Here is a 23471-nt window from a genome sequence, read left to right as displayed (position 1 = left end):
CATCTCACCTCTGTCTGCGTGGGTTCGAGTCTCGGATTCGGCTAATGTGGGTATGTGAGAAAGCTTGCCGGTAGCTTCTCGTGGGTCGGTGGTTCTTTCCGGGGTTTTCCCGGGTTCTTCCTCCACCACTAATACTGGCCGCCATGTATAGCCTATCGTGTGCTGAAAAATGGCGTTAAACCCTACAACAACAACAACAACAACAACAACAAATCAAAAAGTTAAAAACAGAGCACACCTCCCCATGGATCTTTACCCTACACTGGTTATTCATTCGATCCAGAATCAAACACAAAAGTCGTTCGCTGTGCTACGTTCTACTGACGGACTCCAGTCCAACATACCTATCCTATTTCACCATGCGTACACACCAGCAAAGATACTTACAATCCTCTTCTGAGAATCGTATACTCATTATTCCTACAATGAAAACGAAGTCATATGAACAATGTTCTTTTGCATACTAGGGCACAGCAACGTGGAATGAATTGCCCACTGAACTTAAACACAAAGACACAGTGATCCCATTCAAGAGTAATCTCAAAACTCACTTATTTAGACTGCAAGAACAAACTTAAAGACCTACTGATAATGTTTCCTACCTGAAATATTTCCATCATGTTTTATATGTTTTCTGTTTTCATGGTGTTTGTGTTTGTAATCATATCATTATATATGTTTTTGATGTTATATGTTTTTTCTAATGGTGTAAAGCGCCTAGAGCATCTAAAGATTAGGCGCTATACAAAGTCCTCATTATTATTATTATTATTACAAAGCTTGTTGTCTTTCACTCTTTTCTTTTAAATAATTTTAAGACCATAGTCTCTTAACAGAACTATTTTGCGAGTCAGGTGGGCTGGTACATAGATTGTAAAAACAACTATTTTAAATATTAATAGATCACTGGCACAGTGGTTTTATTGTACCACCAGTTTTATTGGTATATCTACTAATTAAAAAAGCAGGTGGTCCAGGTTTCCTTCATTAAACATTTGTGACCTATTTATTTTCTCATAAAGTTTTGAACGTCATTGGTCCAGGTACTGGGGGTAATTAAAATGCTATTTTCTCAAAATATTTTGACCTCAAGTGCCCAGGTCTTGCTCCATAAACTTTTCCCGTTCAGTAGAACCGGAAGTTAAGCACTCATTAAGAGGGAGGTTCTCATTGCTTTACACTGAATCCAGGTGGAGGGCAAATCTGGTTTAGATACGAATAGTAGAGGAGTGAAGCAGTGGTGGCCTATAGTGATTTTAAAATAAAATTATAGTTAAAAGTCTGTTTCAAGTGTCGTCAAGGATGTTAAACGGATTAAACCAGATAGAGCAGGTTTAGTGGCCCTGATGTCACGGTTCCATTATTTCTGCAGAAACTTTAGAAAATGTTTGAATTATATGAATTTTGTATCATTTACCCCTTGTGGTGAAATATTACACCGTATAGTTTTACCATTATCGAACCCAATAGAATTTATGGGATCCGTAGGTGACATGAACACCAGTAAATGCCATCAAATGACACTTACCATCTTTTCGGGCAACCAGCCTTTCATACGTTTTCTGGGGCTTTTCTTGCACATTATATTCACAGTACCCCATTTACCGGCGACTCTAAATAACAACAACGCTAGAAATTATGAAATTACTGTTTAAAATGCGCATGTAAACGTTTCAGTCTATGGTAATTCTGGCCGGGTAAGCACAACTTCAATGGCTAATGTATAAATACATATAACATTTCTTACTATGTTTTACTGATTTGTGTTACTATATCGGTTCAATAACGAAATATTGCGAACGAGAACGCCCTTTGTCGATGTCTCTTTGGATCGTGCATGTTAACAACTTGAGATCTAGGTCCATAACGGAGTCGGCCCATAACGAATTTGGCCCATTCGAGATTTGGCCCATACAAATTTAATAAAGAAATTTCCTCATAACATACTCGTCCTATTGGCGACAACAAAGTCGGCCTTGCCCTTGATCTTGTATGGCTTCGTAAAACTTGCTTCTTTTAAACAATATATAGCAACCAATGCCCGTTTCGGACCAGGTTTTGCATATTTTCTGATCTTGTATGACTAATAACACCTGTTGTTATATAACAAATAGTATTTAATCGAAAACATAATTTTTAATAATTAGTTGTTCAATAATGTTTATGCAACCTTACGGGTTTGATTCACCGTCAGGAGAATGAACAGTTTATACTTTACTATGGAACGGGTCTTTTGAATAAAAACAAAATTAAAAATCAATCAGCATTTTATCTTTGCATCAGTCGATATATATATACTCTTACTCAATAATATTTTTTGTCGTAACTGAAAATGTAGACAAAACTATTTTCATACTTACTTGAAATTCAGCCTCTGGTCAAATCGAATTCAAACATTTTGTTTTTATTGTCTTAAATGAATGATAACTAGCATGAATTGGTCAATGAAATATATACGTCTCAGTTTTAAACAGCAATACAACTTCTATAACCATTCATTTAATTGTTTGGTTGATTCTTTTCAATATATAATAGATTAGTACGCTTTTTACCGGTTATGAAAGAATTCTGACATGGTGAAAAATTCAAGAAATTGAAGAGTGTTTTCAATCACACGATTTCTGTTTCTCTCACTAGCTCTGTCGAACAATAATCTCCAGTAGACTGGTCACCTGTTGTACTCGTACGTATAAATAGAACCGATAATTTGTGTGCATATGTATTCATAGCAGATGTTCAGGAGCAGGATACATTTTTTATCAATCGCCCGTCTGAGCATAAGACAACACTAAAAAAGCATTATTTAATTTTCGAATTTATTATTCACTTTCAAGGTGTTAACCGAATATATCCTGTGTGGCCAATTGTATCATCAGCTAACTACTTCTAAACTATTATCTTATTATAAAATGTATTTGAATCTATTTCGTACTTAATTCTAAATGGGTCTAATGTATATTTTCGTCCACATGAAATTCATTATCTGTTAATCTACTATTTAAAAGGTATTTTCAGTTACACCTTAATATGAGCACTCTCATATAAAATTGTATAGCTAAAATAAATAATTCATGTGTTTCATATACAATTAAGTTGTTTCACAGTGAATACATCTGAGTAAATAAAGACACGAAAGGTATATGAGTAAAGCAACAATGTTACAAATTTTACTTGCCAAGGACTCACACGACTTACTTGTAAAGGAAGATAAAAGAAACACAATAACAACTACCACCAAAACCATCCATCTCAGCTGGCATCATGTCCCTTCTATCATGTAAGAATTATATATGTGTTTTTAAATTTAGTTTTGTTCACATTTACATGAATGCGCTTGGGTAATTTTTATGTCAGTGTTGTTTTATCCCGCAAGTATCGGGTTGGTGTAGGTAAGATACATTGTCCTGGAAGTATCATGTACCGCTATTGTTCTTTGCAATTGGTAGTATGGGACCAAAACGTTTATCCCATGATGTGACCAATCATGTAATGGTTAGGACAAAGCAATGAAAAGTTAGCTGCAACGTCAGTGAAGGTACTAAAGTTGTTTTCAGCTACGGTTAAGCTGCGCGAAAACCAAAGTGTTTAAAAAGCTTGTTTCTCAGTTATGGACTTGCAATTTGCAATGTAACTCCTGGCATTAACCGGCCTTTGTAACATTTACACATTATACATAGTACATTTGCAAGGCATAAGGTGTTTCGTTACCGGCGAGAATGTTGTAGGATGGAAACCAGCAGCTTTGTGTGTGTAATGTAACATAGGTTAATGTCAGTCACCTACAAATGTCGAATATGAGAACAAACACATACTCAGGTGGAAAAATGTTAAACAGCTGCACTACAGATACGAATAGTGTGTCTATAAACGTTTGAATCAGATTGTCATAGGAATGAAATGGATTTTAATTGTTGAAACTAGGCTCAAGAGACAACAATGAAGACTGGATTGGAGGAAGGAGCCTAGGCCATATACTCGTTTGTAGTAGTCGGATTGTAAAGAGAATTGTATATGCCTTAGTGTCAGACGCAAATGGTCCCTTCGTCCATATATCTGAGCCTGACTCTGCTAACTTCACTGGTAATTGTCCTGCAACGTATTGCCAAAGGTTGTGAAACACAATGAGCCACCTGTCTGTACGGAGATTACTGAGGCATTCAATTATTTCAGATCAACCCCTTAGTGGATATTGTTCACCAATAAACAAGTGTTGTACAGCGTACTAATATTCACAACGCTTCACGTACCCCTTTCGTGACACTGTCTGTATTGTTTTAATTAAATATCAATTTAATGATTATTGACGTTAGATACCAATTGGGCACATATATAATTTCACTGCTTTTATAAACCTGAAACTCCCAAACATTGTTAGCAAATGTATTTTTACCATGCAATGTAGCACATATTCGAAATATTTAAATAAAATCGGCCGTTTCATATAAATGGAGATTTTAGAAGCCTAATATTTTTGCTTTCAGCGCATACACCTTTAGGGGAATATCATATTAATTATGGCAAATACGATCCAGAAAAAATATACCAGTCAATATCCAAATAGCTTCTCTATCACACAGACAAACAAGTGCTCGTTGTAATAACAAATAGTCATACATTAATGTTGAAATGGTCTTATGTATATTTAATTTGAATTTTTTGTGTATTTTGTTAATGATTATATGTTATGTTCATTAATATTTTGTAACTGACTTTGTTTGAAACCATGGTCATGGTGTACTTTGCTAGTGAAATTTGTTTTGTAAATGATATAATACAGAGCTAATATTTCTCTACGAGTGTGGATTAAATACCCAGATTATTACTAATGGTAAACATGTTTATTTGAATCTAAAACTAGGACATTAAGTTTTTCCCTTGGAAATTCGTAAACTTGTTGACAACTTTGAATGCTTTATAGAGGAGACCCACATCACCCTGGCTCTATTATTGGCTCTTAGCATTTTGTAGAATGTTTACTTTAAAAGTATTCATTCTAGCATTCACATCTGAAGCAGAATCATTTATTTTTGTTTTGTTAAATTTTACATTTGGGTAGGTTTATTAATTTAAATTATAATTCACTGGAATTACAGGGAGCTCAATAATATTCTTGAGCTGGAATAAAAATTTGAAATTATAATGAATTCAGACAAGAACATTTTGGATTATATTATTGTGCTACATCAAAAGACTGGTAACAAATCAGCACACTTCAGGCCATTGGCACACCAACAACTTCACGACTACAGGCACACCATCAATTGAATATTGGACCTTATTTTTATTATTTACTTTTTTACATTTAATAACTAATATTGTATGGCTTAGTTGTATTTAACATTAACTAAAGTAATTTTTCTTGCAAGCAGCCTGGGTCATGATGAGAAAAATCTCATTTAATTCCACATTGATTCCAGATTAAACATATTTGTTGAAACTAAATAATAAATCAATTACTTTTTGACATTATCAGATTCTGAGTACATCTCTTTATCTGACCGGTTAGAAACAAAATGCAATATCTAAATTGTCACCCTAAAGAAGCTTACACGATATTTATGCATAATTGGAGATATAGGCCATGTCGCACTTTAGTAGTTTAATATCATCGCCACTATGAGGGGACATACACGATATATCGTCCTGAAGACGCTTTCATGGTTCATTTTCCTAAAGGTGACACATTTAAGGAAACATGCTTATGATATCTTGTATGCTCTTATATAATACATTGAAACGTATTTCATAAGCACTAAACCCGCTGGTTATATCTGATCAATCATGTTTAAGTTCCTGGAGTATTAATTCCTCAATATGTCGCCTCAAGTACGAGGTCCCTAGGTGGCATTTAGAACTATATATATATATTGCTATATTGCTACTTCGGCACATGCATAGAATAAGGTCGAATCAACCATGTGAAATAAGGTAGGTTAAAGTTCTAAAACAATCATGTTGTGATTAAATAAGAAGGAAACTATAAGGATTTGTTGACAAACGTACAAGTGGCATCTTGAACGTGTTTAAAGTCTTGGAGATGAGTCGAATAGACGTTCATATAAAAAACCTTTAACAAGCACATTTTCATTTATTGGCTATCATCTAATATGTCATTATAAATAATGGAGATAAAAAGAAATCTTTGTTCAATTTCTTAATTATAATTATTTTAGTATAATTTTATATCACCGTACGACAGACAACGGTTAAAATCTAAATATTTCATCATGACGGTAACTTATATGATATTAATTCCAAACATATGCGAACAATAAAGATTTCTTGATATTGTTCTCATTTGTATGTTTTGTTACACATCATTATACATTGTTGTATTTATTTTACTTCATATTAGTACGGGTAAAAAATGAACTCTAAATGACAAACGTCGAATACTTTTATGTATTATTCATTGGAATTACATTTAAGGACGTGACCAAGAACACAACTGTAATCTGTAAAACCGGAAGAATATAGTATTGTTTGATATATATAGAAATGTTGGAAAGGTAAGTTAATATTTTCCAAAGAAGATTCAGTAAATTCCTTCAATAAGCCTCATTTTTCCCTCTGTTGTTTACTTTTATTTACTTTCAGTTTCAGCAAAGATACCGAAACAGCATTGACATTCCTAAGCTTGTTTCTTGTCCGTTAATTTTGTGTGTCATTAGGATAGTCTATGTAGTTAATGCGAATCTAGTTTTTTTTAAATACTTCCAATCGTTTCGAGAAGATACTCGTCTGCCATGCAAATAAACAAGTATGAACAGTACTACGTCGTGTTTGATTAACATCACAATGTTGTAATAACTGTATAAAAATATTTGTTTACACTGTACATCTTGATTCATATTTTTCTTTAACTACAGATCTACCGGTATATTTGGTTTATTACTACAAATTTGGAGTTGTGTCCATTCTGAGCAATAGTAATGAACTAATGGAATATTAAAAATGTCAACCATATACATTAATCAAAAGAATTTAAAAATTAACATTATATCAAAATGCAAAAGGTAAATATAAATTCAGGTAAAGCAAATAGCATTAACTGAACGAAGCATAAACAATTTAAAATCAAGACAAACTTGATATCATTTGATACATGTCAAGATACTTGCCATTTTATTCCTGATTGTTGACAACGGTTATTCATTACCGTCAAAGAATAAGGTATGAAACAAGACACGACTACAAAGTTTGCGGTTCTTGTTTCACTTCACGACATATGCATGTCAAAAATTACCTTGGTTAGAATTCAACACAGTTGGTTATTACGTTAGCGCTATCACAGCTTAACCGTTCCCCATGGTTAGAATTATACATATTTGGTTATTAAAATAGCACTAAAACAGGTTCTTCATTACATTAGTTCGAATACCACACATTTGGTAATTAAGTTAGTACTATCACAAAATATATAGGTTCTCTTGGTTAGAATTCCACACATTTGGCAATTAAATTGGTACCGTCACAGCTAATGTATTACCTTATTTAGAATTCCACACATTTGATAATTAAATTAGCCTTATACGAGTTTTATTGCAAAAGGCAGAATACTGTATATAATTTTATACAATGTGTCGTTTCTCTTTTTTAACTTTCATAAATAATGTTTATTTTCATATTGATTTCAGTGCGATGTTAATGTTCTTTCTACAATCAACGAAAGTTGCTTCTGGAACCTGTAAGATGATTTTTTCCACAAATTTTTAACGACCTGTCTGATTCGAAACAAAATTAGGGGAGAACCCCTATAGGGGCATTGCTAGCATTATTTTTTGTCTTAATGAAAGGAACCAGAATATAAATATTCTCAATTATTTGACCATTTAAATAAAGATCTTGTACCAACAAATAAAAGAAATTGTGACGATGTATAATAACATCATGCCGCATACTTGTTTAGAATGCGAAAACGGGCAAAAAGTCTATTTGTCTATGTTACATATTTTATTCTGTATTATAGAAGTTTTCTGCACTATGTGACAGATATATCATCATTTAGCAAACACTGAATGAATAAATATGCACTTGATATATCTTTGAGTCATGATCTGGAATATTCCGTTCATCTAGCGTCCAATAAATCATCCCACAATTCAGCATTGGAATATTGGAGTTTTTGACTCTGATCTCGCCAATTTATAAATTACTGCACTTACTGCAGACAGATTGTCTACAAAGCAGCAGTAGTCATATTTGTATATTTCGCAACTTATCACCTACGGGTGTTTAAATACCCTTTCCTTCAATCTAAGAAACATATTTCCGTATCATATTTGATGTTAAACAACTTGTAAGTCTTCGTAGAATAGGATAACCATACTGCCTGTTTCAATTTCGAATTACATGAATGGATCGCCAGACTGTCGTCTGTTTCAAAAATATCGAGCAACAAATCAATGCAATTTCCAGACATTCGAAAGAGTCTGGTTCTTTTTGGTCATGAGACTTTGAGTGTTTATCAGATTTTTTGTGAATGTCACGCGATGAATGTACCATGTTGTGAACATTATCCAAACCGGTCTTTACATTATCAGTTGATACATCCTTTTGGTAAACTGGTTTCGTTGTTTAACCGTGGTTATAGTAACATGAAGATATATTGATTACCTGACTGTGATACGACAAATTTTCTGTTACGACATTTAGTTCCATCCATACGTCTTCTTAAAATCTTTATTACACTTTGTGGAAATCAAAGTAGAAAATGCGATACTCGGTACTGTAATACTCTGATACGTTATTTTTTATCGTATTTATTGTCCACAGTAGAGATATATATAAATGAGTTATTCGTAACTGACCTCTGGATCAAACATCTCTTTAACATTACGTGCCTGAGAATGAAAATGCGAGAACACAATGGAAGATCCATATTGCAAGTCTGTCGATTACATTCATCCAAGACTCGTATTGCATTCTCTCCACTGCGTTTCGTCTTCTGTATAAGATAATCATTTAGTAGAATTGAGATTTCTTAGTAGTAAACACCAGTCTTGGAAAGTACATTGAACGCAGTGTATTTCTTTAATTTAATTATTCGTAGCAATTACGATGCTTGAAATATTTCGGATTAAAGGAACAATACCAGTAGGGAATTACCGTTAATTAATTTAAGGACTGTTTGAACGTATTTGCTGTCACGGGATTACTGTGAATAAATTTAAGGACATTGTGGGATTCTTATGGCTGTAAATTACTGATCATCAGTCGGAAAACATTGGCACTCATTCGGATTACTCTAAACTTTTTGAATTGATAGAACATTTGGGACTTTAGAATTTGACTATATCCCTTTATATTTTAGGGGCATAAAATATAATTTCAAATGTATAAAACTTCTTGGTTCTCTCTCTCTCTCCCTTGTAACTTATTTTAAGGCCATAGAGGTTCAACAAAATCAAGTCGGATTTGGTATTACTTAAAATCTATAAACATTGTACGCACACTGTTCAGGTTTTATTTTAAGTTCCCTGTCCAGTTTCTAAGCAAAGTCAGAACATTCTATTGCTGAAACGACTGTAACCTTTTCTTCCGCCGTAACTGTTACCAATTCTCCTGTTTTATTTATGTTTTTGTCCTCTATTCAATCATCTCATGTTAGAGTTCATATAGAAGATACATATGGACTCTAAATTTTCAAGGTAATTTAATTTAAGGGTCACACACACACATACACACCCACCCACCCATATATATATATATATATATATATATATATATATATATATATATATATATATATATATATATATATATATATATATATATATATATATATATATATATATATATATATATATATATACATACATACATATTCATATACGCAAAAGGTTGTATCTTAGAAACAAGTTCAACCGCTTAATCGACTGAATAGTGAAATACCTCCACATTGTCTAATATGTGCATTTCTTCATCTTGTATTAAGTGAAGTTAGATTAGGCATCATTTGTAAGGTAAATAATACTTCTGAAAAATACTTAATTTCCAAACTTTATTATTCTCTTACACAATTTTTTTGAGTTTCAAAATAATGCTAAATGATGCACAGACACAATCCAATAACAGTTTTAAAAATAAATTTTACCTCATTTTAACGGCACAGGTGATTCCATTTTAAATATTAGGCTTTATTAATCTAGATAGAGAATGTCATATTTTTATCGGTCGATGAGAATAATAAACTGAACCGGAGCAGATTTGTATTCCGTTATGACAACACCACCGTACCATCGTTCTCCCAATGATGTATAACTGACACACTTCTTAAGACTATTGGTTTAAACGGATCTTTTCAAGAACGTCTGGCACATCTTATTGGAATCTTTATTTGCATATGAACATGCTACCACCCATTAGTTCATAGACAGTGAGGGGTTGTGAATCTCCTTTATAGACGTGGTTGTCATAAAGCAGTTGGACACAGTTCGAATAAGATGGCGACGAAAGAAATTTTATTCAAAAACCAAAAGAGCTTACACAGAGTGAATTAATTGTTTCAAACCCATTGCTAGGAATCCATTGATAAGCCATTATTCTGGTTATGCTCAGAATATGATAGATATAAAGGAGTGAATATGAATTGCTTTTAGATTCTGTCTTATTGTACAGGTACAAGAAAAGCATGAAACTCCCGACTTTTTTGGGGTTGCTTACCCTACTTAACGTTAGTCCAATGACAAAGTGCATTCATGGACTATGGATACCATTTCCTGTTCCAGTATATGCGGCTGGGTCTGGAGGATTTGGATTAACGTTTGCAGTTTTAGGTCTATATCCTCTCTCTCTCTCTCGATCACTTTCCACTTCTTCCTCTCTCTCTCTCTCTCTCTGTCTCTCTTACCGACTGACTCTTCATTTTGTCTGTCTGTTTATATGTATGCAATATGTGTGTAAATATGATTACAAGATATATGTATGAATTTAGTTATTGTGATCCTATTTATGCAGTGTATATATGTATTTGTATACGTATGTATCTATGTATTTAGGGGCCCCGAGTGGCCGAGTGGTCTAAAGCGCTCTTCGTTACGGATCACTGCCATCTCACCTCTGTCTGCGGCGGTTCGAGTCTAGGATTCAGCCAATGTGGGTATGTGAGAAAGCTTGCCAGTAGCTTCTCGTGGGTCGGTGGTTCTTTCCGGTGTTTTCCCGGGTTCTTCCTCCACTATTAATACTGGCCGCCATGTATAGCCTATCGTGTTCTGAAAAATGGCGTTAAACCCCACAACAACAACAACAACCAAATCTATGTATTTACAGATGAGTGGATTTATCGATGTGTATATTTATGTATGAATAACTTCTATCTATCCTTATGCATGTGTGTATGTATCTAGTACGTACGTATGTATGCATGCATGTATGTATGTATGTATGTATGTATGTATGTGTGTGTACGTACGTACGTATGTATGTATGTCTGTATGTATGCATGTGTGACTAATTGACTATACTTTGCTAATGGCAAGACTTAAATTCTGGTTCGGATATTTATTGTAGACACAAATTCATTTCTGAAACCTTTTTTATATTATTTTTTCGATAAATCTTTCGTTGGTTACTGTTATTACATTTTTGGCATTAAATATAAAAAGAATATTTGACATGCGTATATTCTTCGTAGTCTATTCTTGTTCATTTATTAATTGATATTAATAATGATATAAAATCTAATTTTATTTATTTATTTATTACTAGCAACTTTGTTCCTTGCACATTTGTTTACTCCCTTGACGACTTGTGACAACACTAAAGGTGTCTTTACTAAATTATATTTGTAAATATTAAAAAGTCACCTATGTTTTAGCTTTGGCCTTCATTTTCTGTCAACGCCGAAGCCTTAAGCACAAAACGTCTCCACCAGTAGTAACCACATCGCCACCAGTAGAAACAACGTCGCCACCAGTAGAAACAACGTCGCCACCAGTAGAAACAACGTCGCCACCAGTAGTAAACGGTGGGTGATCTCGCTCTCGCTCTCTCTCTCTGTATAGTAGTAACTGTATCAATCTTATACCACGAGATACATGCAATTTTCATTAAAAGGAAACTCGGATAAATTTATATAACGAGTGGTATATAAAAAATGCAGTGTACATACTATGCATATATTTTAATTGTATCACATAAAATACCCATACTTGCATTCCTAACGCAGTTAGGACTGACTACAAGCAACTGCATATTGATGGAATCAGTGTCCGCTAGAAAATGTAGTTCTTTTTCTTCTGAGAATAATCGCTTCTAAATTTTTCTTATTGCTTAAATAAATATAAGGCACACTTATGATTTAAACAAGAAACATGGTTTAAATGAAGAAAGTAGAACACTACAAGCACTACAGACGCAGCATGGTTTAAATGAAGAAGGTAAAGCACTACAATTACCACAAACGCAGCGTGATGAACTTCTTCAACACTGAACACGCTGGGTTTCACATAACGGCTAGCATATTTAAACGAGTTGGAAATATAAGCTATGCCAAAGGTGGAAACGACAAGAGGTAATTTAAGCATGTAAATGTAGTTACAGTTCATACAAGTCATAGCTTTGTGTGACTACATTGTCCAACGTTCATAGGACCAGAGACATCATCGCATAAGACAGACGAAAATCCGCTTTAATTTATTAACGGATTTCCGCAGAGAGAGAGAGAGTGAGAGACAGACAGAGACAGAGCGGTGGTGTTGGTGGGTGTTGAAAGACTTACCATAGAAGCATTTATTCATTGTCCATCCCTTTGTTTCTATAATGATCGGTAAGTTTGATGTCTTACCATACTACACAATGATAGAGAGCGGTTGAGGGAGGTTAGTGTGACATTTTAATATTAAATAATATGTTTATCCCATATTAATAGGTTTAATAAAACGTGAATAAGGAGACCAAAATAAACAAAACATTGCAACTTTGAATCATTGGTATTGGGAATACTGTATTAACATCTCATGGTTCGATTATACCTAACCGTTACGAAGTCCCAGGTTCTTGTCAGATACTTGACGAATGTTAAGTTTTCGTTTTTCCTCTCACTCCACATCCCGGTATTATCTTCCTTATGCATGAGAGAGAGAGAGAGAGAGAGAGAGAGAGAGAGAGAGAGAGAGCAAAGACAATTTCGATGAAAGGTTGTACAATGTTTCATTTAGAAGACGGGGGTTATTATTTTTATCGTTATTTAATTATATCGCTAATTATTAATCAGTGGAAATTTATTACAGTTATAGAGAATAAAGAAGCGAAAGATTGCTGTTGTAATATAACCTAATACTGAAACAATTTTTATATATGGGTAGGCTATTACTGAGCCATAGGTGAATGAATGACAATTTGATATACCAATACTGTTGGTGTATCTTATATCAAACTGCTTATGCCATCACTTTAAAAGCCATGCTATTTATAACACACACACACACACACACACACACACACACACACATATATATATATATATATATATATATATATATATATATATATATATATATATATATATATAATTGCAATGCCAGTTGCTGGTACAGGAAAGTAACATTTCCATTGGTCAGAATGTTACCACGTGATCAAAACGAATTGCGTTCATTTCTGTATGAACTGTAAGGAGAACTACTTTTCCACTTCTATAAATAGAGTCACGTGTACAATATAAGATAAACACCAGCCAGTTAAGGCAGACATGAAGTAAGCATTAAAGAAAAACAACATTCTAACAAACAAACAAAAAATAATTGAAAAAATTGGCTTCCATTGGTTGAAGGACTGGTATTATGATGACCTTATTGCGATCAAGCTGGAGATCCCAAGTGCTATAAATAGCTACGTAACAGAAAAACCACAAACATGTATTACTATGCTCAATTAAGATTTCTGTTTTTTAATGATGCAAACAAAATAACATAACAAATAATTAAAATTTCAATTATAAGAGTTTGACGTTGTTTTTTCTGAGTTCATCGTGGTATAAACTGTCAGTTGCCGACTCACACAGCTTACATAACGCCCTTCGGGCGTTATTTGCCGTGTGAGTCGGCAACTGACAGTTTATACCACGATGAACTCAGAATAAACAACATTAAACTCTTATATATATATATATATATATATATATATATATATATATATATATATATATATATATATATATATATATATATATATATATATATATTATTTCTACCTGCATTTGCTATCGCCTTATTCCACTGTTGTCTTGCTTGCTATTATTGACTACTTTAATTTCCGTATTATAACCTCGTCTTTCACTGATAATGATATTTACGTAAATGACATGGCTTACGTTAGGATCAATATCCATCATCTGCTGAAATAAAACTAATACTGTATCATGATTTACAACATTTCACCAACGGCCAATACCAAGGTTAGAACAATAGGCACAGGATAAAATTGAAGTGAGAAGCGGCATCTTCCATTAAATTAAAATTGAGAACCCTGCAATTTTCCTCAGTACATTATCTGAGCAATGAGTTTGTAAATATCATGATTGTCTTCTTTTTGATCTACGATTAAAAAGTAAATTAATTTTTATTTCGGTGTCTATTTTTGTCATTGAATAAGTCCGTTCTTTACCATTTTAATTTGGTAGAGGAATATCAGCGAGACGCAGAAGCCATTACAAGTATCATTTGTTTAACAATATTTATGTGACTCTAAATTTGTTTTCTTTATGGTTTAATATTACCTCATGTTTTTCTTAGTTCACAAAATTACAGTTGTGATTATGCTCCATCTCTTTATTTATACTTCTTAACTTGACATCCAGCCGGTAACAATAGTCAACAATATTGCTTAGGTAGGTGACCAACGAAGCTGTAAGAACTTGCGTCTGCTTCATTTGCTTGATTAAAAGAAAGTAATAAAATAATTTTAAAATAAACTCAAGAACAGATGAGATATCAACATTGCAGTCTTTACGTTCACTTGTGTTTTCTTGCATCCATTTATTTTTTATTATAAATTTTCTAGCCATTGCATACTTTTTTTCCTGATAGTTTTATGGGTTGTGTTTGTATCATTTTCTTTATCTTCTCTTGCTTTGTCAGAATCCCTTTTGGCTCTTTCTAAAACGATGATTAGCTCGACACATACACAAAACTGTTGCGTGTCTTAGTATGAGTCAGTTGATATGACGTAAGGATACACCAAGGCTAGCATTCAGAGATGTATTTCTAAGCTATATCAAACGAGTTTATTTCCCTGTCGCAGAACAAAACACTAATCCGTTTTTATATCTATTATATAACCCTTCTTTTACAATTTCAGCATATGTTTAGCAAACTGTATGTATGAAATTTAAAACGAATTTGTAAGTATCTAACAATGTTTTACGAGCGGACGTCAAAGAAGACAACTAAGCAGTTTAGATATAGACTTACTTACTTATTTTGAATTAACTACATTTTCGCCCAACAAGGTCATGTACGTCGGTTTTATTCCTGCACAGCAGGTTGTTTAATAACTCCTGGAGGAAGGAATAAGTGCCTCATCAACCAGGCATTTATGTGTTCACCGAACACTGTTTAATTCAGCCGTCAGGTAGTAGGATTATTTGTAAGTCCCCATCGACCTGAATGGATGGCTATCATGAGTGGGAATGAACCCAGCACGCACTCATGTTAAGTAATGAAATTCAGTGTGTTGTCAATTGCGCCAGGTGTCTACCAAAGCAGTATGTGACTCCAGTAGCGATTGGTCACCTTTATGACGTCACATCGTGACATCTGCCTTTAGACGGATGGAAATTGTTCCACACCTCCGTCCATGTGCAAATGTCCGAGATAAGTAGGAGGTAAGGAACTCGGCAAGCATGCCACGGATGTTGTGTACGCCCCAGATGCCTGCTCGTACTTATTTCAAATCTAGTCCAGTTTTACTAATGGACGATTAAAAAATGCCATTAATGTGTAAGCCACTTATGCAATCAACCAAATCCAATAAGTTAATACTTTTCCTGTAAATAATATAAATATACTTTAATGTATGAAGTGCACTATTTTTCCTATAAATTAAAGTAATACCAATAAGTTTAAGTCTAAATTACTCCAAAAAAAAAAGGAATTTTATTATCACGCATTAAAATGTTACAGTCTGGTAAGTAAAATTTTGACCTTGGTATCGAAATCATCAAATTAGGTCCAAACTTACAGACATTAAACTAAAGCAGTTTCCAGCCAAACGGAAACTGGATGACTCCTTTTGGCAATTTCATCGGTAGTTCGACCTTTTAAATATCGAGTAATCCCGGGGTCTACAGCGCTGCTATTGCTCAGTCAAAAATCATCGGCGGGTCCCACTCTTGAAAGGGACACTCCTTGGGGATCTGAAGGGCAACCGGACCGCTGCTTCCCAGCTGGTATGTAGTGGATTATATACTTGAAATGAAAGGACATCAATCTGCATCAGCAGTACACTCCATTTTTATTCAATAGAGGAGACCGTTGTCGTGTAGGTATTTTCGAAAATCTTTCTTTGTTCTCTCCGCAATTCTGCGGATACCCCTATCCGCTTCTGCAGCATGTTATTTCATGCACCTAATGCAACATCGACAAAGTACCAGCAGAAGCTCTAAAGAAAAGGACCCATAAATGGCGACGTAATGAACCGGATACCATCCATTTCCAAAGAGTAGTTTCCCAGTGAAGCAATTATGCAATACTCTTTGCAGTCCCGGGCAAACAACTTAGTTCATGTATGGCTGGTGGCTCATCATTTCTCCATTCTTCATGGTTAATTCGAAGCCGCCACGTGGACGATCAGAAATAGTTAGATATAGAGGTATGATACGGAAATACAAATTACATTTCTATCTCAATCCTTTTGATATGGGTATTAATAAAAAAGAAGATATTAGTTCTTTTGCTTTTATCAATAGTTTTATCTGCCAGTGATAATATTCCACTTGGATTGCAATACATTCGCTTACGTAACAGCGAGCAACATTTTCTTCACGGTCCCCAACAGACCAACAAGTTGTTTTCCGCTCTTTATTCAGCCGGATTGTGGGGACTATGGCTCCTAATTAATAAATTTGTTTCGACTAATCTTTGATTAAAGCCGGTAAGTATAATTCCTCTTCTTCTCATCCACTGCGTTAAATCCTTTTGGTGCAGTCACGTTTTTAGTATTAATTCCTATCAGACCAGATTACCCGTGATTCAGCGGCTGTTGACCTCTCATTTAAATTGTTGACGCATGCCTGGAAATAGCAACACCCCAGGGCAACATCATCACTGACCCTAGCATTAGTCTCTTCTGTTGCTATACCATTACGACGCGCTACTCTTGCCCTTGGGATGATGCTGCCTTCCACGCATGCGTCAGCAATTTAATCAACAGGTTATGAACATGCTGCATCCGTGACTTTGAACAGTTTCTAAATATGTTATATTATTAGTTTCTAATTATCTGGAATATCGCTTGGTCTCTCAGATAAATCCAAAATGAACTGTAGTCAATAAAGAATCAGCAAACTGTTAAGTTAGACTCGTGAGCATGTCTTGAAATTATTGGAATATTAGAGATAACAAAGTCAAAACGAGTCACATGACGTTAGCATGAGCCGCAGAAAAAAGGGCGATGGGAATATAAATTCTCAAATATGTTTGACTAGAGATTTACTTTATTAAAAAAAGTACACCTAAATGGAACTTATTTTCCGAAAGTCGAACATTTAACATATATTATTCCAGTGTATTTCATTAAAAATCTGAGAGACCTTACCAGAGAAACAGTATATTTGCACCACAATCTCCAAGGTCAAATTTCCCCAATTTCTTAACGCCAAATATATCCGATTTATGGTATAGTCAAAATGAACTACAGTTAGCATCAAGAATTGAGTCATCGAAAGATCAATATTGTAAGTTTATCGATAATTCGACACATGTATAGCGATGTAAAGTATAACTATAATGTTATCTATATTCAAATTTCATTTCAGTATGTCCATCGGAATATACGTTGTACTCAGATACTTGTGGGCGATTCTGTTTTCGATACGATTCCCTAAGCTGCAGATCCTGGGACGAAGCTCGAGTAGAATGTCGAGCAGAAGGAGGTGACCTTTATGCGCCAAACGAGTGTTCCTATTCGTTTTTCCGGAACCTTGCACCAAGTAGAGCAGGTAAAATACTAAAATTTTGTTTCGATTTTAATACCAACTACATAGTTAAAAGGAAAAATAATGAGCAACACACAGACAGCTGGTATTAAAGATTCTTCTGGATGGAATTTATTATCCCGAGATGCTTACTCAGTAAATAAATGATATATCGTTCAATGGAATACAGAGAAACTTGGTAAGTATTTTGATATTAAGATTAGGCTCGAATTGTAAGACTCATGTGCTTGTTATTCGGTATCGATATCATTTCATTACAGTGGGAAGTCAGACTCAGACAATTAAACAAAAATATACTCTGAAGAGACCAAGGTTAATATGCAATCGCCAGGAGCATGGGGTGATCTCTTACCAGAAATAAATAAATTAGCATTGCAATATTTACACGAAGTTAAGTATACTCGGTGAGTGTTTTGCGCTAGTAATCACGGTTTCAATATGGCTGATGCCCGTCTTTTCGATAAAGTAGCCACTAATGCTTGTATCCCCCTAAGAAGTATTTTATTACATAACGGAGACAAACAATGAGTTGAATAAACCGCAACAACAAACGTCTTAGATCATAGCAGTATGCTGAGAACTGCAGATTATCATAGGTGACACAATAAAGATGGTTAGCTATAGTTAAGACCTAGTCGATTGGAAACGAAACTCGGTTCATGGGAGTAAATATAAACTTTTGTAAATAATTATAGAATATCAAATTGCTTTCTTTTACTTTGCTATTTTGCCGTGAAAATGCGACACGCTGCTTTTATCTGCAACTTATTCTAAAGTAAACTGACCAGGTATCGCAAAAGGTGTTAGTGTAAAGATGAACATCTATTAGGGAAAAGGTTATTTTGATTTTATTATAGTCATCTAGACAGTAAGCCAGCGTTATCAGAATCTGCATTCTCTTTCTGCACATTTGCTTCCTTCCTTGATGATGTGGCAAAGAGATGCTATGGTATATTTCAAAAAGAATAAACAAAGTACGAGATCATAATCAGGTATCAGCAAATGTAAATTTTATTACTAACCATTTTGTCTAAACTTTTCACTCTGGTGATGCAATGCAATAAAATTCCAACTCTGATTAAAGCAGGAAAATTTTCGCCATAAAATATGTAACTTATAGTCAGTTGTATTCTTTTTAGTTGCATGTCTCAGAGATTTCTGGATAGGGGCTAGTTCAAGAGAAGTATCTGATGAATTCGTAACAGTGTTTGGACAAACTATTTCAAATAACTCCACACTATGGGGACGCAACCAACCAAGCGGTAGAAGCTCAAATAGAAGAAGAACCGTTCAGCTTTGTGCAGAAATGTCGCGTGGATTGAGATATGCGATGAACGATGACACCTGCAGCGAAAGAAGTGGATTTCTTTGTCAAAGACCCATATAACTGGAGATATGGTGATATGGTGGGGAACGATTACTACATTTTATTCTAGAATTGATTAAAAATAAAAATGCATGCTTTCACTCAATGTTTACTTTTGCAAATGTAAATGAGGTGTATTTCATTCTCTCTCTCTCTCTCCTCATCTTTGGGATGTAAATTTGTATATATGGATTAATATATGGGTAGAAGTCAGACTGATAACTGACTTTATTTCCTGTTCAATCGAGATTGTAGTAGGTTTTATCAAACTCAACATATTACGTGAAGTGGTATGATAATAGCGATCTTAGATTTAGGTTACCGATCTTCTACTAGACGTAAAATAAGAAAATAGCTATCTCTAAGTGTCTTCAGTTCTCAAGGAGGAAATAATGCTTTCTTGATTTAAGCAAGAAATTGAGTATTCTGACGTGCCCATAATTTTCAATGATGAATACAGCATTTTTGTTATAGACAAGATACTCTCAAACTGACAATATTCGATGTGAAAACGATTGAGGATATAGTTAACGTACGTATCAGTCTTTGAGACAAAAACGTTCCATTTAGAGATTATTCATGCGATCTTTAATATGTATCATACGGAGGATCGTGCATGTTATTAAATGAAATGTGTACATAATACACAGTGGAATGGTAAATGTTCACATTGACCAAAACGGGATTGTTGCGTTATCTATATTTTCACCAGTTCTGTTTAGTTCAATTATCATATCTTTTCTCTTACTTGCTAAGGGGTTTTAATGTCCTAAGTGGTTACCGAATCGTACTCTCATAAAGGCATTACAGGTATGAATAGCACTCGCTGAAACTAACATGTCTCGTGGTTAGTTGTACGTCAAATGATTATGTACGGTTGTTGTCAGTTATGAGTACGACATACGCATTCTCCTTTGAGACATAATCTGGTTTGTGATAACCTCTGAACCATCAATTACATCGTTTGGCATGCTAGTGGCTTTTCTGGAATTGTAAATTGAAACCGTTGTAATTTAAGCTGTCTAAATATGTATGTTGACCAAGAAATTGGCATGAGATCGTTTTAGTCAAGCATCGTAATTTTAATCTAGAAGAAATACTAATTGGCAAGATTAACATAAGCAGAGCTGATATATTTGTGTGAGAATATTTTACATGAAACAATTACAGATTTTTATGAGAGGCTCAAAATTCTCACGCCTTTTCAAATATGTATCGCGGAGTCATGGAAAATAAATCGAGTTATCAATTATCTTGAAACAAGAACGACGTACACTTGATGACATTTATGACAACATCGTGAACATATATTGAATGATAGTGTGCAAAATTCTTCAATAGGCTGCCACACAGCAAAGACATTGAAATAAATAGAAAAGACTGTGTCGATTACCAACAAACAAATTATGAGATGATTTAAAGCATTATAATAAAGTAATATAATCCACATCCGTCTACCACGAGTTATATTATGTACTGGTCTACAACGCCGCAGAGGCAGAACGGAGCAAGCACTGGGACGGAATTCTAAGAAGCCAGTTATTTATGTTGTAGCATATACATATTGAAAGACTAATGGGCACATTAAGGCCGAAATCATGTCGGCAGATATTAGATTTAAATATACAAGCCAATTGTATGAGTCCGGAAATAAAAAGTCCGTTTATTACACTGTGGTGATTTAGAACTTTGTATTATTTTAAAACAGAAACAAAGGAAAACTACCACCATCAAAGTCAGATCAGGAAAATGCCTCACAGTATTATCAATAAATCCTCAAGTGATGGACACAATACTGCTCTAATTTGTACAAACATAAGACCCAAGATGATGCAGGATAATTAAATAGCCCAAAGGCAGAATAAATTGATGACAACCCCATTCCGCGCGTGGAGGTAGAAAGTGGAAGTAGAGCAGAGCTCATTCAACCATAGAAGATACAGTCACAGTCCTAACTACAATCTACAAGACGATATGGCCGACAGAAGAATGGCTCACCACATGAACTCAGTCCTTGGTCATTGTGCTCCCCAAAAAGGGGAACCTACATTTATTTCACAAGCCACAGAGCTATCAGTCTGATCAATAACCTGAGCAAGGAAATGTTGAAGATTATTCTCAACAGACTAAAACCTCAAGCAGAGAAAATTATTGCTGAATGGCAGGCAGGCTTTCGAGCAGGAAAGAGCACCACAGAACAAATCTTCAATCTCAGACACCTTTGCGAGAAATGCCTTCAGCATCAGCATAATCTATATCACGTCTGTATAGATTTCAAAAAGGCCTTTGATAGGGTATGGCATGCAACCTTATGGGCAAATACAAGGTAGTACAACATCAGCTCAAACCTCGTGCATGTTGTTGAGCACCTCTATGATATAACCATCAGTGCTGTCTTCATCGAAGGCAGCAGAGGGCATTGGTTTCGAAGAACAGTTGGAGTCAGACAATTCATCAGACAATCGTGTGTTTAAACCGTAAACCGTATAATTAATAGTGGTGCCTGTGTGATCTTAAACCGCAGTGACACCGAGACCATCCATAATCACATAGATGAAGCTGCTTTTAAGATTCTACACCAACTCAGAGCATTATAGATAGAGAACAGGTGTCAGGAACCTTTTAGCTGCATATTTCCCCGTTAATGATTGTTCCTGATCGAATGATGTTGAAACGCCAGTATGTATTCCGCTCCCAGCTCATAGTCAAAGAAAAAAACAACGGCAATCGATGTGTCGATTGTGAGATTTTCTCGGCGAGAATGTAACAAAGTTGAACTGCAAACATATTGACAGTATATGGGTAAACTGAAGCCTAACATCACAGAGTTACCAGTATATGTTACAAATACATTACTCAAAAGTATGAAAAACTCAAACTTGGTATTGCCGTTAACGTGTTTGCTTTGACCAGCGGTCTTCTGCCGACTAAATTATTTCGAGATCTACGACTAGGCCCCGATTGGCCGAGTGGTCTAAAACTCTCACCGTTCCGGATCATTGCCATCTCACCTCTGTATGCGTGGGTTCGATTATCAGGCTCAGAAAGCGAGGGTACATGAGAAAGCTTGCCAGTAGCTTCACGAGGTTCGTTAGTTCTTCCTGGGTTTGTCCCTGATTCTTCCCTCACCAAAACGGCATTAAACCCTACAACGACAACAACAACAACGACATCTACGAAGTTAATTTGTTCTCCTTGAGAACATTAGGCGATCCAAGGGTGCGTAATCTTTTACGAATGGATGAAATAGTTTATGTGTACCGGTACATTAAGTAGGAATGGGGGAAATTCATTGCAAACGTTTTATGAACGTCTTTAGCATCCAACTGTTATTTGACGACCATGCATTTGACTGTGGCTGAATGAGCAAGAAAAAGCATAAAGATTCCAGAACCTGTTAGAAACATTTAGAAATTGACCGAAGCGAAAGGAAAGGTAATATCCTCTATGTGATTTACATGAACTTTGTTCCTTGATGACTTCTTCCAGAACGAATATTTTCTAAGGATATATATTGATAAATATATTTTCATCTTTGGCCGTCGTTCATTTATTCATATGCCCGATAACACCGGCACTACGTGATCTCTCTCCCTTTATCTCTCTCTTTCACACACACACATACATCTTTTAAATATTTCGCCTGAAGGATTTATCATACACCGAATTCTAATAGGTTGTTCCGTTTGGATGTAGTCATCAAACACGCTAATATGTTATTATATCCAATACCATCATATATAAGAAAATAAACACGAAATGTCAATATATCCATACCTCAACAGTAAAAGCAAAGGGTACCTTTCTCACGGTTCCCATGTCTGCTGTACCAACAAAATGGAAGTCATGGTACTTGTTACGTATTTAGGCTCTTACAAAACGTAACAAGAAAGAAATGAAGACAATAAGCTTTATAAAATTTAACAAATGATTAATTTACTGACAAAAACA

Source organism: Sinohyriopsis cumingii, chromosome 17, assembly GCF_028554795.1.
Source record: "Sinohyriopsis cumingii isolate HCF-2022 chromosome 17, ASM2855479v2, whole genome shotgun sequence".
NCBI lineage: Eukaryota > Metazoa > Mollusca > Bivalvia > Unionida > Unionidae > Sinohyriopsis > Sinohyriopsis cumingii.
This window is presented reverse-complemented; position numbering follows the sequence as displayed.